General features: G+C 32.4%; 1 protein-coding gene across 5 annotated transcripts in view; it reads right to left on the minus strand.

Annotated features, from left to right (window-relative positions):
* Positions 1–15,565, minus strand: part of CNOT6L (CCR4-NOT transcription complex subunit 6 like) — a 99,556-nt gene that overhangs the window by 77,202 nt on the left and 6,789 nt on the right. The gene's annotated exons all lie outside the window — the stretch shown is intronic.

The following is a 15,565-nucleotide window of genomic DNA, read 5'->3' on the forward strand; positions in this document are numbered from 1 at the left end:
ACAGAATTAGAACAAAGTTTCCACCCTGTTATGTATTCAAGATGCTATTCTGTGGTTAAGAAGGATCCATCCAATATATCTGGCATGTATTCAAGGATAAGCATGCAGCCATTTGTCAATTTTCCAGCAGTCTCCCTGACATAAAGACCATCAAAGGTTGCTGTATCCGACTGTTGCAAATTGTCCTTGAATTCCTTTCCCACTATAATTAACCTACTAAAGTTAGTTGGAAGGGGAAAGACAAAAGCAAGGATGTCTACAATTTAAGATCACTTCAAGTATTCTACATAAATTGCTAATCAGTAACAAGTACTGTCCAAAGAAAAGTATTCTCCTAAATGAATTGACTGTTCAATCTGAAAGATGAGTAAACAGGAATTCACAACACAGTCTTTCTTCAAACCCAAAAGAAATGAAAACATCTCTGCTGCAATAAATTCAAGAGTAAATTCAAACTGAGACAAGTTACAAGGGCAGCTGTAAAAGGGTCACAGATAATCCAGATAAAATACAGTAAGTATATCAAGAGTACGAGAATTCCTATCACTCAAAGTAACAAATCCACTAGAAAAACTAGATTCAGACCAACATGTTGAAGTGTGAAAAAAACTGAAGTTATAGTCTAACACTTCATATGAAATAAAATACTTCCATCTTTTTCCTTCTCCTACCTTCCAATTTTAGGCTCTGCCTCTCTAGTGGTATATAAAAATCAAAGAATTGAGTGATATTTCACAAATATTTCTTAAATTTATGTAAGCCAAATATCATATGTGTATAAACTAAGAATGTTGTATTGTCTCAAGAAAATATAAACACGAATTCAAAAAATTGTTTGCCTTGTTACTAGAAAAGTAAATGATAATATCAAACACTAAGGGTTTAATTAACGAATCATTTTCATAATGAATACCTTTTCTAATTATTTTAACTCTTCTATTTTGGGGGAAAGTAACTGTATTAAATCTTTAATACAAAGTTGACTGATTATGAAAGTCTGAGAGTAACCATAGCTGTCCCATACTTTTGACCTGAACCAAATAATACAATGCTTCAGTACACAGCAAAATATACACAAAAAGGTGTTAAAACTAGTTTTAGTTTATCTGAAGACCAAGGTTTAGAATTTGGAAAAGTCATATCTAAACCTGTAATGCTCCATTAAAAACAGTGGTGTGAAACAGAAAAACCTTCAGTAATCAAACTCTGTCTGGGATAAAACTTGATAAGGCACAAAGAAAAGCTCCATCCAGGAAAGGGTTCTAAAGTGCCAGCAACTTAATTACAAAAAAATTTAAAAGGCAGGGCCAATGCTGACTCACACTGATCCAAAGCAGATAGCATTAAATAATAGTTAACTTTTTGGCATGAATAAATGCCTAATGAGAGTACCCGCAATACTCATACAAATGACAGCCAAGAAGGTGGTGGTGTTTTGTAGTGAGCGGAAAAGGCTTGAAGGGAATGGGTGTCAGCTTTAAAATAGTTCCTAAAATAGTTGCTTACAAGGATAAAGAATAAGAGAACTTACAAAGGCTTTGAATCAAGCTTGGTTCCAGGAAAAAGATACTTTGGCCCCATGTGAAAGCAAAAACCAGCCATTGTAAACTACAGATACCTAGATTTCGTCAGCAGAAGGAAGAGTATTGTTCATCATTCCCCACAAAGGCAGCAGAGCCTTTAACTTGGATTCCTACTTTTTTTCCTGGCAGGTAGATACTCTGCAAAACCAACAAAGCAAACTAAATAAAAAAACTCTTCTGAATTTCAATCCTACAGTCAAAATGCCAACTTGACAAACTCATCAAAGGTCATAGATGAACAAATGTCCTGTTTTGTTACTTAAAACTCATTACCTTCCTCCTAGCTAACCAAAACAGAATTTCCTTCTTGTTTTGAGGCTGACAAAATGAGGACAGTATACTTACAACATAGTAGGAACAACAGTTACCCAGAGTCAAAGAATAGAGTTTGATATGATTTTCTAAAATCAAGTGGCATGTAATCCATGTTTTTATTTCTCCATGTGAGTTAAGAGTTAAACAAACATTTTTTAGTAACACTTTTTAAAAGTTTATTTTGAGGTTGTTTTACAAAAAGAGAAAAAGAAATGTAATGCTTTGTAAGCATTTATCAAAAATCCATTATTTTTAATTGTTAGAACTGTGTTCCCTGTCCTAAAACTTTGGAGTCTAAGATAAGAAAAATGTAAACAATGACTATTATATTGTAAACATTTATGCATTTTCCATTTCTTTCTAAAATGTATTTAAAATTGCTTTCCACAAAGTATATGTAACAGTGCTTACAAAAAGCTGTAATTTAATAAAGAAATGTGTGTCGATTCCATAAAAGAGCTACAGAGAATAAAGTTCAGTTGGAGCAATTCTTGACTAGGTTGATGATTAACTGTAAAAGTGCTATAAGTACTATAATTCATAACTAATAATAGCAAAAATGACATAAGTTTGCATATAATTTATACACAAAATATAAATATACTATATATGTTACTATTGCTAACCCTATCTTCTTACTAGTATTCCAACAATGAGATAAAAAAGAAAACAGTAACAACTATTTCTCAAAGATACTATAAATAATGATTGATACACGTTACATATGTACATATTATTCTTCCTGTATGTTGTATGACTTTATTTAGTCCTTATCCTATTAAAATAAGCTCCCTCTTATAACTCTAATGAAAATGTTCTCATGAAACATTTTCATTAGAGTTATAAGAGGGAGCTTATTTTAAATTACTAAATCAATTTTCAATCCTCTTTTCAGTCTGTATGGCTTCTCTGGTTTTGAAAACTGAGTACTACCCTCTATTTCTTGAAACTTTCCCGTCTCTTATCTTCTGAATCAGAATTTAAGTCGGCTGAAGCATGAGAGAGTTTATGACTAGAAAACAGAAGGAACCATGCACTGAATGCCCAACTGTGCCCAGATATTGTACTAGATTATCTGCATGCATTATCACATTGCATTTCACTAAAACTATAAACTACATATTATCAATTGCCATTTTACTTATGAGAAAGTTGAAGTACAGAGAAGTTATAAAATATCCAATACCTCATAGCTAATAAGTGACTGGAATGGAATTTGAACATGGGTAAGTACAACCACAAAATCGAAGCTTTCTTCTACTAAACCATGACAAATTGTAATTTTAGACATTGCCAGAAGAAAATGCAGAATAATCACCTCATAATGGTGGAGGGCAGAAAATTTTTCTAAGACCTAAAGAAAAAGAATGACAGATTAAACAATATAAGAAATTTTTAACGTTTTGTAAGAAAAGAGTAAAGTCGCAAAGCCAGTATGTAACGAGGAAACTGAAGCAAAAACTCTCTGTAATATTTACAATAGACAATAAGGTAATGTTTCTAAAATATAAACAGCTCTTACAAACCAATAAAAGAAATGTAAACACCCTAAGAGAAGAATTGGGGATAAAGGTCATGATGAGGCATATCACAAGAGAATACAGTGCTCAAAATAACTCCACTATTAATAAAATAATCACAAATTAAAATATATATTTTTCTTTATTATCAGAATGGCAAAGATTAATGTGAGAGTTTCAGGAATAGTCATCTACTACAAAACTGGTGGTAATATAATTCTACACAATACTTCTAAAAGGCAACCTGTCAAGATGTATCAAAATTTTAAATGTGCAATCATTTTAACCCAGCAAGTCTACTTCTAGAAATTTATCCTTTAAAAAAGTGTACTAAGGTGTATGTGCATTAGTGTTGATAATTGACAAAACTAAGGAAATCTATTGCCAATCAATAGACCACTGAATTATAGCACATCAATAAAATGAATTACAATTCAGCATTAAAAAGCATATTGTGTGGAAATGTAAAATGATGTAGCTGCTGTGGAAAAGTTTGTCAATTCCTCAAAAAGTGAAATACAGAATTACCACATAACCAAGTAATTCTACACCTACTTATATAACCAAGAAGTGAAAATGTATGTCCACACAATAACTTGTTCATGATGTTTATAGCAGAATTATTTATAATAGCCAAAACAGTAAAAACAACTCAAATATCCATCAGATGACGAGCAAGTGAACAAAATATGGTATATTCACACAATGGTGTATTACTCAGCCACAAAAAGGAATGAGGTAGTGTTATATGCTACAACATGGAATAATTTGGAAAACACTCCAGTAAGCGAAAGAAGCCAGGCACAAAAGGTCACATATTGTATGATTCCATTTATTTGAAATGCCTAGAATAGGCAAATCCAGAGACAAAAAGTACATTGGTGGTTGCCAACAGATGGCAGAATTGGTAAACTGGAATTGCTCATAGGTATGAGGTATCTTTTGAGGGTGACAGAAATATTCTATAATTCGATAGGAAGTGTTCACAATAGAGCAAAAATGCTTTAAAATGGGGAATTCTGTGTTATGTGATATATATCAATTTCAATGCTATAAAGTTTTTAGGAAGGAGACTGATTTGGGGTGGTAAACACAATGATGTATTACAGAACTGTACACCTGAAACACATAAATAAATAAATATAATTATTTTTTAATCCTCACCTGAGGACACGCTTATTGATTTTAGAGAGAGGAGGAGAGAAAGAACAAGGGAAACACCAATGTGAGAAACACTGATCAGTTGCCTCTTGTACACACCTCAACCAGAGGCCGAAACCGCAACCCAGGCATGTGCCCTGATGGGGAATCGAACCTGCAAGCTTCCAGTTTACAGGATGATGCTCCAATCAACTGAGCCACCTTGGCCAGGGCTAAAGCATGACGTGTATCTACTGATTTTAAAAATGGCCATAATATGTTGTTAAATAAAAAAGCAATTTTAAAAAGCAGCAGACAGTATGATTCTATGTATGTGTTTATGTAAATAGTTCTATCAGTACACACACATTGCCCAGAAACAGATAATGGTACTATACTCGTATATGTTATACTACTAGCAGTCTTGATGACAACCAGAAAATTATGCTCTTCAGTATCACTTTGTTTTTCTTACAAAGAACACATATTTTTTCCAAAAACAGACATTTAAAAAATTAACATCTACAAAGAAAAGTAGAGTACTATGACAAAAATACACAGAACAGATTGAACCCAGGAGACAATATAAGCAGAGATTTTTAGTCTGGGGTCCATAAACCCCAGGAAATCTGTAAATTTGTATAGAAAAAAATTATATCACTATTTTCACTAACCTCTAGTTAAAATTTAGTACTTCTTTCCAACAGCCCTAGATGACCTAATAATATTAATAGTAACTGTGATTTTTGTCACTAACACAAATTATATCTTCATATCACATTATGGTTGTTACAGATACCTCAAAATATCATCTATATCATTACTTCAAATATATATATCACTATATATGTATCTATATGTATCACTACTTCAAAATCATGGTAGTTAGACTCACTGCTTGATCTTGTTATTTAAATGCACTGATAAAGAGGCACATATCTTAATATATCACATATTTGTTTTTCATATATTCTAGTATTTCAGTATAACATCTTATTTTCTCTTATTCACTCAAAATTGTTATTCTAAAAAGGCTCCACAACGTCCTCCAGACCACTAGACAGTCCACACCAATATCCACCCATATCTACCCATGCATTAGAGGCAACAAGGGAAATCAATCATGAGGATATTCTAGTTATTCAGGCATAAAGTAATCAGGGACCAAATTCACAAAAAAATAGAAATCATTCCAATTTTAATCAATTTATCTACTACAAAATTCCTAATTTTCTTCCCCAAATTGTCTCCTTCTGATATCTATTATATCTGACTCCTTCTTCATTCAATCACCAATGTCGGTTAAAAGCTTTCTTTTCTATCCCAATTGACACAAATCTATTTCTTGACTTATCACTTCATATTTAACTCAAATCTATTTCTTAAACTATCACTTCATGCTTAATTTGACTCTTTAAAAAAGAGCCTCCCTCCACCCATTCTGATCTTCTCAGCTCATACTGCAGACCTCAACCAAATTAACCTTAAATAATTGTTTTCAAACTACCGGCCTGCTCAAAATCACTCAATGCTCCCAATGTCTTTAAAAGTAATATCAGTAATTATATGAATCTAGAGACACGTTTACAGTAACTATTAATCAAAACTATCATGAGTATACCCTATAAAATATCATCTAAAACAGTATCATAACATAAAACTCAGGTATTAATAAGAGAACCTCAATTTACAGATGTAAAAAGACGATGCTCTAGAGTTGAACTTAGTAAGAAACTTTAATTCCTTACACGGGCATTCAAACCCCTCCATAATAATCACTCCCCAATATGTCTTATCAGCCTCATTTCCACTAAAGCTGTAGAAGTTAACCAGAAATTAACTCAATTTCCCTCTCATCCTTGAATCTAGACTCATGCATTTCTGTTACTATATAATTGTTGATGTAATTTCTACTGCCTGAAATGCCATTTGATTATTCATTTGTTTAATAAACAGTTATTAAGCCCACAATACATATTATACCAAACACTCAGTACCTAGTAGGGGTTGTATCAAACACTTGAGCCATAATGGTGAGGTATCTCTGCCCTTAAAAACTTGCAGTCTAATGGAAGAGCAGAGATATAAATCAAGTAAACACAAGACAATGTGGTAAATGTTATGAAAGAGGAATACACAAGATGCTGGGGGAGTAGAAAGAAAGAGCATAAAGGAAACACTGGAAGTGCCAGCAAGGTTTCCTACAGTAGAGAGAACATGAGGTGAATTATCAAAGAAGTCAGTGAAGACATAAAATATAAAGTATTGTAAGCACAAATAAAGCATAATCCAGGCTATAAGTCACTCAGTATAGCTAGGCTAGGGAGTATGTTGCATAGAGAGGAGTAATAAATGATAAAACTGGAGAGGTACACAAGGACAAGATCAAGAGGGGCCTTACACATAATGCTGTGAAATCAACATTTTATTCTAAAAGAAATGCAGCAGCAGGATATGTGGAAAAGTACACAGGTTTAGGAATTCTAATAACCTAAATCTGAACTTGAGCTCTGACATTTACTTGCTATATATATGACTTTCAAAAAATCTGCCTCTCTAAGCTTCATTTTCCTCAACTATAAAACAAGGATTAATATCAATTTTAATCAATATTAAATCAATTAGAATTCTAAGAATTTAGGGGTCAGCAAACTACAGCTTGGTTTGCCAACAATGAATGGTTTCACATCCTTAAAGAATTGTTAAGAGACAAAAAAAAAACTACAACAAAAAACATATAGGAGATTTTATGTATGGAAGATAAGCAGTGTCCAACACCTTTTATGGATTTCTTTGGTGACAATGCATACAAAGGAAAAGAAGTTAAAGTAGCAATAATGGATTCTGGGATATAAGCAAGGAGGATGATACAATAACCCACCAATTGATCCTTTTCTTCCTTCTCCTAAGGATAAATGTGAGATCAACTTCTCTCTTTATCCATTTGTGTAAGGTTACAAAATCCATATGTACTCTGTATGTTACAGCCTTTAATGTTCTTTGTTACTTACCATATTCTGCCTTTATTGTTTCCTACTTACCCAGGGTTACTCTCCAACTGTAAATAGTGTTAAGAATATTTTAGAGTCAAACATCCCATTTTAAATATTAGGTTTACCAACATTTACAACTTGTTATTTAACTTTATGTCTCCTAATAATAAAAACCAATAATAGCTAACATATATGGAGTGTTTTAGTTTAGTTTTTCACTTCAGATGTGCCACATATTATTCTAAGCACTTTATAGGTATTATTTCATTTAATCTTCCCAACAATCCTGTAAGATAGGGACAATTATCTCCCTATTTCAAATGAGGAAACTGAAGCACAGATAAGTTAAATGAGTCTCCCAAGAGTTAGAGAGTAAAGAATCCAAAATTCACATTCTTAACCAAATATAGAATGAGAATTACACTAAATTACAGGATTTTCATAAAGACAAATTTAGATTACATATATAAAGGGAAGGGTATGGCTTTTCACAGTCCTTAGTACTCAGTAGTCTAATAAATATTAGTTCCATATCCTGGCAGAAAAGACCATATTCTAAATAACAATTTAGTACCCAGAAACTTGAATACAATAGCTTATAGCTAGTTAACACTTAATAAATATTTATTAATATGATAGATATGCTTTTGGTGATTAAAATTCTTATAGTGTTTCAAGGTTATTCTGTACACAATTCACAATACATTATTTTATAAATTTATATATAGATGCTGCAGAAGACTGTACTAAATATGAACCTATAGTAAAACATACCCTATCAGTTTTCTGGTTTTGTTTTGTTTAGATATAAACATTAAAACCAGAAAGCAATGAATACGTATGTAAAGATCCCAATAAAGTTTTTGTGCAGACATTAAAGCTGGTATATACTAAGTTTAGTCCCACCCTCTTAGCAGTATTTGTAACTGGTATTATATAGCTCTGATCTATGTCACTCATCTAGGGAATCTAAGTTATCTGGGAAGAGAAAAATAAGATTCTAAACTGTAAGATTAACAGAGAGAGGTTTTCTCTGCAAAAGACAAATATAAGGAAGATAAAGTGTTATGACTTCTATTTTGTGTCATTGGTTTCTATTGTTATTAAATGAATACCCCAAATTACCACATATCTATTCAGAATAAATGAGTCTCTCACATAGCAAAGTGAACTACTTATTTCTCTGAAAACAATTAGAAATAAATTTTTATCTGTAATGAGATTTTTTAAATGACCAAAAAAATTAATGAAAAGTAATAATCCTGCTACACAAGATAATACAAAACAAAATTCTATTACCACTTTCCAAGTCTGCCTTAACAGGACATTTGTAGCTAAACCCAAAGTTATTTAACTTCTGAGAGTTACAACATGAAGGACTAGAATATAAATTTTTAAAAGTATTTATCTAATCAGAATATAGCCACAAGGAAAAACAAAGTTTCAAAAATTAAACAGAAGGTAATAACCACATTAAGTGAAACACACACCCTTACCTTGTAGAGCAAAATTTCCTAAGAAGAAAGCTATTAAATATTTTTTAGAAAACTTACAAAAACAAAACCATCGACACTGAAATGTTTTGGGGAAAAAGTCAGGTGACAGCCAGGTTCAAAGTAAACATGGAATTCTTCATTAACCATACTTCAAAGGTATGTTCCTTTCTTTTACATTCTGTAATTAGTAGTTCATTTTTGATTTAGTAATCTCCAGTCTTTCGGTGTTCCCCGTTCCAACCTAGCTATCAAACTAATCAGAACAAAATTCTCCATACTGTTTTTGTCATGGTTTTTCAAAATAACCAATATTTTCCAATATAACCAATATTTAATATTAGAATAACCAATATTCTAATTAAGAAATCTGAATTATTCAGAAAATCTTCAGTAAAGAATTAAGGGCCCACCACATGTGTGTATGGATCAGTGCGAAGACAATTAGAGAGCATTAAAGGAGTAGGGAAGGGAGGAAGACTATGAAAGGGTAAAAGAGGGGAGAGAGGGGAGGGGGAGGCTAGTCCTTCTCTCCTAAGCAAGTTAAGCATTATTACTGCCACTCATTAATGGACACAGTCTTCACTTTTCCAATCCATATTTCATACTTTCATCAAAACTCAACCTTAATACCCCTTCATGAAAAAACACTCAACAAACTAGAAAGAGAAGGGAACTTCTCAACATGGTAAGAGGCACCTATGAAAATCCCACAGTTAACATCATACTTAACAGTGGAAGGCTGAAGGCTTTCCCCCCAAGATCAGGAACAAGAGAAGGATATCTGCTCTTGACACTTCATCCAACAATGTACTAGAGGTTTTAGCTAGGGCAATTAGGCAAGAATATGAAATAAAATGCTTCCACATTGGAAAAGTACAACTATATTTATTTACAGGTGACATGATCCTTGGTATACAGAAAACACTACAGAATCCACTAAAAATCCAGTAGAACGAATAAACGAGTTCAATAAGGATGCAAAATACAAAATCTATACAAAAATATTTTATACATTTACAATGAAAAACTCAAAAATGAAATTAAGAAAACAATTCCATTTACAATAGCATCAAAAAGAATACAATATTTAGAAATAAATGCAACAAAAGTTATAAAACATAATATGAAAACTACAAAATGTTGTTGAAATAAAGATCTAAATAAATGGAAAGATCCCACGTTCATGAATAGGAAGACTTAAGATGGCAATGCTTCCCGAAGTGATCTACAGATCAACACAATTCCTATCAAAGTCCCAGCTGGCTTGTTTGCAGAAATTAACAAGCTAATTGTAAAATTCATATAAAAATACAAGAGACCCAATAGCCAAAACAATCTTGAAAAAAAATGTTGGAGGACTCAAACTTTTCAATTACAAAGCTACAGTAGTCAAGACAATACTTACTGGCATAAGGAAAATCATATAGATAAGTGGAATAACACTGAAAGTCCAGAAATAATAATAATAATAATAATAATAAACCCTCACATTTATAGTTAACTGATTTCGACAAGAGTGACAAGACAATGCTATAGGAAAAGTCTTTTCAACAAAGGGTACTGGGACAAGTGAGTTCCACAGGCAAAGAAATAATGTTAGACTCCCTACATCAGACCACATACAGAAATTAACTCAAAATAGATCAAAGACCTAAATGTAAGAGCTAAAACTATATAACACAGGACGAAACAGGAGGGTAAAGCATTGTGGCATTAAATTAGTAAAGGATTTCTTAAATATGACACCAAAAGCACAAATAACAGAAGAAAAAATAAGTTAGACTTCATCAAAATTAAAAACTTCTCTTCTTCAAAGGACACCATCAGGAAAGTGAAAAGACAACTCAGCACTGAATGCAGGAAAATATTTGCAAATCATTTATATGATAAGGGACTTGAATCTATTAATATAAAAGGACTCTTACAACTCAATAATAAAAAGATTAAAAACAATTTTAAAATGGTCTAAAGATCTGAATACACATCTCTCAAACAAAGATACAGAAATGGCCAATAAGAAAATGAAAAGACACTCAGCATCATTAGGAAAATGCAAATCAAAATCACAATGAGATGCTACTTAACGCCCAGTGGGAGAGCTAAGATCAAAAAGACAGATAACAAATGTTGGCAAGGAAGTAGAGAAACTGGAGCCCTTATACACACTGTTGGTGATGTGAAATGGTGAGACTGCTTTGGAAAACACTCTGGAAGTTCGTCAAGAGTTTAAACATCAAGGCACCATATGATCCAGCATATCCTCAAGGAGAACTGAAAAAAACTATACACTCAAAAACTTACGTATGAATGTTCATTGCAGAATTATTTACAGCAGCCAAAAAGTAGAAACAACTCAAATATTCATCAGTTGATAAAATGTGGTATATCTACACAAGGGCGTATTATGCAGCCATAAAAAGAATGAAGTATATAATAGGAATGAACACTGAAAACAGAGTAATTGAAAGAAGCCCGAATAAAAGACTATGTGTTATATTAAGATTCCATATGTATGAAATGTCCAGAAAAGGTAAATATATAGTCAGGAAAAAAAAAAAAAAAGGAAACAGTGATTGCCTATAAGTAAAGGTGGGGGAAAATGACAGTTTAATGCTTAAAGGATACAGGATTTACAGTTCAGGTGATTAAAATGTTCTAAAATTGTGGTGATGGTTGTACAAATGAATATACTAAACACTACTGAGTTATATATTTTAAATGGACTACTTCTATGGTAAGTGAGTTATATCTCAAAAAACTTTTCTTTAGGTAGTCCCTGACCCACCCATTCCATTTTGTTACTCCCTTTCAAAATGTCTGTAAACAGTTTATACTATAGTGACTTGCACTTGTTTACTATTTTGAAATAACTGAATTGTTTTACCTGCCTTATTCACAAGCTCTAAGCTTCATAAGGGTTTCTTCTACTTCTTTCTTACTTTCCTTTAGAATTAGCATAATAATGGGAAGAAAATAGACCCTCAAATAAGGTTTTTAATTCTCAAAATGCAAAATATTAGAAATATTTACCATGGAGAAGTTAACCAGACTACTCAAAAGTCTTCTGGGTAAATACAGATATAGGTATATGTATCTATAGATACATGTATAATACGAGAGACCACAAATAGCCAAAACAATCTTCCAAAAAAAATGGAGGACTCACACTTTAAAAAAAAAATGGAGGACTCACACAGCTACAGTAGTCAAGACAGTACTTACTAGAGTAAGGAAAATCATATAGATCAGTGCAATAACACTGAAAGTCCAGAAATAAATCCTAATAATATAAATATATTAATATTCATATATATAAATAAAATTCCCCATATTCCTAACCAAACTCTTCAAAATAAAATTAAGTATAGGTGAACCATACAGCTGAGGTTTCACTTTACAAGAATCCTAAGAAGTAAAATAAAAGAATAAGTTGTGATTCAATTAAAAATAAAGTGTCCAGAAATAAAAAGCATTTAATGTATGAGAGGTTCAATGTTAGTACAGTTTAATAAAGTTGAAGTATGCATCGTGAAACACTAGCACAAGTTAATAATTAAGTCTTTGTTGTTTACTTGATGATTTTGTTGTTCTTTCTGGGTTATGGCTCACATAATTACAATGACTTTAGAATTACAAACACAGCAAGCAAACATAGTAAGGTCCACCTAAGAGATATTTCTTCAAGTATAAAGTAATAATTATGATGTTCTATCTCAACAGCAAAATTCAAAAATGTGTTTCCCATGAAACTATACCCCAGAAACTAAAACTCAAAGTCAACCAATTTCAAAGTACAGAGAGAAACAACTCAATCAGCCAGAACCCAGTACACCATGATGGCAACCAATAACTGGATAGTAAAGAAGAAACTCATTAAAGGTTATTAGATACAATTGTAATTGTATTCTCTCAGCTATTTCTATCTTTAAATATCTGAAATTCAGTTGTCATTCAAACTTATAGAAGAGAGCTCCTGTTCCCTCCTCTTCCTCCTTTGGCTCTACTCTTTTCTTTTCTTCCCCCTCCCCACAATTTTACTCGTTGAAAATGGAAAGCAATTTTTAGTACTATAATTCATTTTTAGACATAATTTCATAAATATATGCTGTCATCTAAAATATCATCATCAAAAGCCCCAAGCTGTCCACTCTTTAGAGACCACATTCCCATTCCCCTTGCATTCAAATAAGACTCTGACAAAATTCTCAGCAATGAAATGTGGGCTGATGTTTGTCATTTTAAGTCTGGGGATTCTTAAGAAATGGTCTGTGGGTAATAGGCAGGGCTCAGAGGCCTTAGTGAATAGTGGAGCTATAAGACATAAGGACTCTGGGTCCCTCAATTACCATGTGCAGGAAAGCCACAAGCCTGCTAAGTAGGCACACCTGCACTGGACTGTTATGTGAGCAAAATGTAAACATGTATGTGTTAAGCCGCTGAAATTCTGGAGTGTATTTATTACCCTAATTAGCATTACCCAAAGTAATACATGCACAAATTCTTAAGTGTTTCAATTCCCTCTAATTAAAGATATTTATAAGTGATATTTTGATAAGACTTTTTAAAAACCCATTTAAGTAACATTTTAAAATCTAAACAATTTGCCATTTTGATTTTGATGTAACATAATTCCTTTAATTTAAACAATGATAGCATAACCAGTTCCACTGTTAATAATTTTTTACTATCCACATATCTTAATACATTAGTTCAGTATCATCTGCATTCATATTTCAGAGAAATTTTTCCTCAACTTTCCCAAATTAAAAAAATATTGTTTTACTACATACCTAGTTAACAGCAAAATTTCTTTTATTATTTTTAAAGTATTCAAAATTATCACTTATAGCTCTGGCTGGTGTGGTTTGGTGGATTGAGTGCCCACCTGAGAAATAAGGGTTTGCCAGTTCCATTCTGGGTCAGGGCACATGCCTGGGTTGTGGGCCAGATCCCCAGTAGGGGCCATGTGAGAGGCAACCACACATTGATGTTTCTGTCCCTCTCTTTCTCCCTCCCTTCCCCTCTCTCTGAAAATAAGTAAATAAAATCTTTAAAAAAATTATCATTTATAATTTTTAAGGTAAGATTCTTCCTTTACATGTAACTATATAGGATATAATTTTATTTGTTGTAAATGCACACATACTCATAATACACTCACTCACTTTTAACAAAACCATGGCATTTTACATTCTTAATAATGTTGTCCCTATGATCCTTCCCAAAACTCCTTCACAAATTTTTTGAAATTTCAGTGCTTTACTGAATTTTTTTAAAAGCTCAACATTGCTGATATAAATAATAATGATATGAAGCATAACTGGGAAACTTGGCAATAGTAAATAAAGATATTGCAAACTTAAACCCATAAAACTTCTCCCATATTCTCTTCACCTTGCCTTCACTAAAATAAAAAATGAACAAATAAATAAAATAAAATCATTTATTTAACCTGCGTGGCCTTTTTCTTTAACTCCGTGTCACTGTTTTTTTCCACAATTAAAATTAAGTGGACAGCAATTTATTGTACTACTCCACACAGAGTAATAAAAATGGAAAATTATTCAAAGTTGATAGAAGATATTTTGCTTCCATTCAGGAAAATATTCCACGAGGTTTTGTTTACCAGAACCAGTCAACATTAACTAAACAAATGACACAGAAATTTTTGTGGCACTTAAGACTTTGTGGACCTATATAGAAACTCTAGTTCTTTGACCCTTTTTAATGCTTGATTGCCTTGGAACACGTATGTAGTACATATAGCTTTATTTTTCTCCCCAGTACTGTGTAACAAGAACTCATAAAAAGAATAATGAAGCTGAGAGATGGCCCATTTGAAAATATGAAAAACTATTAAGCATGACTATTTAGTCTTTATAAACTACTACACTAGGTATTTCAATGACAGTCTTATTTCCAGAAAAAAGAATTCCAAAAATAATTTTTAAAAGTTGTTTACATATACCTTAAGTATATCAAAGGACTGTGAAATGTTTTATTGCTTTGATTTTTAACTTAGATACATTGATATTGCTCTCAATAATTAAATGAGTATTTGCAATTATGTTTTTCAGTGCCCAATCACGTCTGCAGGAGGAGGAACTAATATTTATTTAAGCATCTACTTACTACGTGCCAAACTTATGTTTCCTCATTCTATCCTCAGACAACTTTACTCTAAGTGTATTATCCTTCTTGCAGATGAGAAAACAGAGGGTTATAGACATTACATTAAGTACCTTGCCTAAGGTGAAACGGCTAAGAAAAATGGCGCAGGCAGAGTTCTGAGGTCTGTAAAACAAATGTTGTTCCATTCAACTATGCGTTGTTTTCCCAGTAGTGGTCACAGAAAACAGCTCTCCACCACCCCCTCCCCGAGCCACTCCTACTCTTATCCCCACTTCTCAGCGAACAGCATGGAACATTTCTTTGTGAGACTGGATTCAGAAAGGACCAATCTCTGGCTAGAACACAGAGCATGGCCTGCAAGGGTCGAATCTAACATCTTGACTTTA

This window comes from Desmodus rotundus, chromosome 4 (genome assembly GCF_022682495.2).
Source record: "Desmodus rotundus isolate HL8 chromosome 4, HLdesRot8A.1, whole genome shotgun sequence".
Lineage (NCBI taxonomy): Eukaryota > Metazoa > Chordata > Mammalia > Chiroptera > Phyllostomidae > Desmodus > Desmodus rotundus.